Below are 4655 nucleotides of genomic sequence, written 5' to 3'. Positions count from 1 at the left end.
CCCTTTCTAGCTTCTATGGGACACATACATTCCTTGACTCTTGCCCCGCTTCGTCCTTTAACAAATTCAGCAGTGGTGGGTTGAACTTCTCACCTTGCATCTTCCCGACCTTCTTCTTCCATTTCTTCCATTACCCTCTGTCTCCCTCCACTTCATCAGCTGGCAAAAGTTCTCTTTTTAAGGACTCAAACAATTAGAGTGAGCCCACCTGGATAATCCAGGCTACTCTCCCCATCTCAAAGTTCTTCATTTGTGCTCAAAATCTCTTTTGCCATGTGAAATAACATATTCACAGGTTCTCAGGATTATGGTGTGGACATATTTGAAGGGCCATTATTTTGCCCACCACGAAACCTGTATGTCTAAGAAAAGGATAAAAATTAAATAATTGGAATACTTGCTTACATTAGAATGTTATATAGTGATAAAGCTACACTGTATGCAGAATAATGATAATTAACAATCTTAAAATGTTAAGTATGCTCCAGGCCCTGCTTTTCATATATTGACATTTACATAATCCTCTCAACAACCCTCGGGTATATGTGCATTATTACTCCCCTACTCCTTACCCCTTATAGATTATGAGACTAAGGCACAGATATCTAAGTGATTTACTTAATATCACATGGTTGGTAAATGGCAGCAGAGCTTGGAATATGAAGTCAATTTGGCTGCAGAATTCATGAGCTTAATAGTTAATGAGTTGGACATATGTTATTGATCTATTATTAAGTGAAAAGAAAAAGCAGATTAAAATATATTATGGACGATATAGTCCCATTTTTACAAAAAATGGTTTGTGCAAAAATGACAGATTATCTGTGGGTAGAAGGATTATGGGTGATTTTCTTTTTCTATTTTCTTTTTAAAAAGGATTTATTTTTGAGAGACAGAGAGTGAGTGAGCAAGTGGGTGGGGGCAGAGGGAGAGGGAGAGAGAATCTCAAGCAGACTGCACTGAGCACGGAGCCCAACTTGGGGTTCAATTTCACTACCCTAAGATTGTGACCTGAGCTGAAACCAAGAGTCAGACACTTAACTGACTGAGCCACCCAGGTGCCCCAGATAATTTTTGTTTTAAGATTTATTTTGAAAATAACTATTTTCTAAACAAGAAAAAAAATCCAAGTTTGTATAAAACATTCAATGAATCAATTTACTGGTTTGTGACTGTAAAGCTAATTGCTGCCTTTATGTTTTTAAACTATAATGAACAGTAAAACTCAGAGTGAAATTGCTCAGTGGTGTTACAAAGCCAAACTTAAACTCCTGCTCTTGTTCAAGTGATTGGATGTTGAGCTGACAGCAACTTTGTGGCTGAGTATCTATTGGATTCCATGAGTTGTTCTAAGAGATAAATGAGATAATAGTAGGAAATAACCTTGAAAGGGACTTTAAAGTAGGATGCCAAGGTCAGTCAGATGGAGATGTGTAATATGTGACACATTCTCCCCACAGAAACAAGGTACTTAACAATAGTTATATCACCAGCTGTATAGTGTATGATTATTTCTAAATGAAAGTGCAATTGACGTTCCAATTTGAGACATCTCTCTCCTTCATGCACTTCAATGGGACAGGTGGGATTCTCTTTATAGTCTTTTCACCTAAGGCTCCAAGGATAATAGGAACTGGAACAGAAAGGACATAGCCACCTTAAGGAATGGAACTGTATCCCTATTTAGGGCACCTTTTCATAAGTCAGGCTTTGCCTATACTGTATCTAAAGGATGCAAAGTGAACTTAATTTAGAGATAACAAAATCTGATCCCCATAAAGCTGGGAAAAGGGATAAAATATGTGTGATCATTCTCCTAAATATTTTTAAGTCATCATTTCTGTATGGAATTCCAAAAGAATGACAAGGAAGTATAGTAAAATATCAATAAAGTACAGTACAGTGGTTTGGAAAGTAAATTTTGATGTCCCACAGACGTGCCTTCACACATTAATTCTGCCACCAAGAACATGTGCACCTGTGATCAAGATACTTCATTTCTCTAGATCTTTCTGTATCTTTCAAATGAGCTTCTAACTCATCGGTTTCTTGTGAGTAATGAATGAGATGATGCAGGTGCAGCATGGAGTAAAGGAGTAGGTGCACACAATAACTGTTCAACACCAAACATGTATCTGGTTCACTCCTCTGAGACTAATGTGCCTATGATGCCATATCAAGAATAAAAGCCCTTGCAGATTGCCTTATGTTGGGCTTCTCAAGAGGCAGCCCTGACACAAGGATTTGAATGATTTATTTTGGAGGTGAACCCAGGGAACACTGGTAGAGAAGGGAAATAAGGCAGGAAGGGAAGGAAGCTAATTCAGGGTGCATGAATGAACCAATGTGGTCAACCATGGGCATTATAGGCTCAATCCCGGTGGGGAAGTTAATGATGTAACTAGACTATGTCTCAGCATTTCCCATCTCTAGGTTGAGAAGTTGGGGCATTGATCTACCAACTCCCATCATTATTGGGCAAGAATTGTTCTCACAGCTGTAACTTCATTCTGGAGTCAAGCACCTCCTGTGGCTAGAAAGAGCCTATAGACAGATAGTCCCAAGTGCTTGAAGAAAGAAGGTGGGCATGTGCTGAAAGGCAAGTATTCAGGGACTATGGGCAGGGCACTGAGAGTCAGCTACCGATAGCATTATGCTTTCCTTTAACCTATAGAATCTAAAGATGTTGGTGGTTGCAGGGAAACCATTGCAGGATTATTGCTGGATCCACATGCATTGTTGCTCCTATGAATTTAAAAAGGTAATACAATGCTTTTTGCAATATGGTAAGAGCTTCTTCAATATTCAACATCAACTTAATAGCTTTCTTTTTGTTTGGCAGTACAAAATACCTGCATCCCCAGCAGCTACTGAACAGCTAATATGTGTATAAAGGCAGAATAGTAACAACTAAAAGAAATATCTGTACAAGACACCTCTGGCTTCCTTTTACCGAGGGTTGTGGAGCAGGTACTACCTACCAGGTCTGGCAGTGGGTAAGAGCATAGATTGGGTTCTCTTAATTCCATTAAACATTGAAAGACACTTTTCAGAGAAAAGCCCATTTACAAATAGGGCGATTAAAAGCAGATATTTACATTACAGTAATAAAATATTTTCATTCCAAAAATTTAACAGATCAAATCCCTTTTTGGCTCTCTACGATTGACAAGTCATTTCTGAAAATTCAGTACCAGGCTTCTGGAGACTAGTGTCCCTATGCTGTTCAATTTCTTTATATTTAGTCATTCTGCTACGTCATAATATTTATTCAAAGAAAGCAATCATTTGGGATCCTTATTTGTGGTTCCCAGCATAACATTATCCTACACAAATGCCATTTTATCAGAAGGGCCAAATCCCATTTGCTCTGGAAAGCTCCTTGCCTGATGTCGTTTTATCTGTCTTTATCCTATGAGGTGTGGGGCACGCTTGCTTTTGGTTTCCTTTTCTCTTTTCTCATCAGTCTCAGCTCTTCATTCCAATGACTTAGTTCCCCAGCAGATGTCCATATCACCCTTTCACCTCCTGCGAAAGCCAGTAATATGTTCACTATTTGCCAGGGGTTATAAAGGAAACTTGACCCTTAGATCCTTGAATACCCAGACCCCGGGGGCCGCCACCTGGACCAACTTGCTTCGCTCTTCGGATTTCCGCCCGTAGGTGGCAGCAGCGGGCTCCGAAGCGGGTCTTTGCAGGAGCCTATGCCCAGCTTCTGGCTGGCGCTCCGGCGCCGGGTCTGGAGCATCCACCTTCAGGAATCCACACCCAGCTGGGACAGTCCTTAAAGCTGTAGTAATTGAGTGCTAAAATTGTCTCTGATTCTTTAATTTCTCGAGTGAAAACAGTTTGAAGCAGCAACGGCAACTCATTGCATCCCTACTCTCTCCGGTTCCCCAATTCCCCACCAACTCCAGCAGCAACCCGGCCCCTTTTCCCAAGTAGGGTCGGCTCCGTAACTCTCCACGCTCCGGCCCTTGCAGATCCTCCGGAGCCGGGCGCTGGGCGGCTGGAAGTGCGTCTGCGGCCGCGGCACCCCTTCTCCTCCCCTCCTCCTACCCGTCCGCCAGGCCGGCTTTCCGACCCGTCAGGATGCCGCGGCTGCACCCCTATTTCATCACTCCACCATCCTTCTCTAGCCCTCCTCTTCGTGCCTTCTCCCCAAACACACACAGGCGCACACACGCGGCCCGGTCGCGCCTAGTGCTTCAGGCTCGACTGCGGGAGCAGGACCCACGCAAGCCCAGGAAGCCACGGACCTGCTGCCCGGACTCTTCGCCCCGCGGTCCCCAGCGTCACCACCGCCGCAGTCACCGCTTCTGCGCCGCTTCTTCCCGCCTAGACATCGCCGCCAACAGCCCCTGAGCTGCAGCCCCTGCGGAGCTGCAAGAAGTTTACGTCTCGGGAAGGGGCGGCGGGGCGCAGTTGAAGGATTTGTTGTAGGAGGATTAGCACATTTGGGCGAGGGGCGGGGCAGCGCCGCTGCAGGACGCGGCGCGGACCTGGCATCACTGCGTGCGGCAGCCACAGCCGCCGCCGCCGCCGCCGCCGCCGCCCGGGACCGCGGAGCCCGGACGCCCCCGCCCGGCCCGCGCCCCGCCCCCGCCCGCCTGGCCCCGCAGCGCCGGGCGCAGAGGAGCCGCGGGCGGCGCAGG

Source organism: Phoca vitulina, unplaced genomic scaffold, assembly GCF_004348235.1.
Source record: "Phoca vitulina isolate PV1807 unplaced genomic scaffold, GSC_HSeal_1.0 scaffold9, whole genome shotgun sequence".
In the NCBI taxonomy this organism is placed as follows: Eukaryota; Metazoa; Chordata; class Mammalia; order Carnivora; family Phocidae; genus Phoca; species Phoca vitulina.
Note: the sequence above shows the minus strand (reverse complement) of the source record.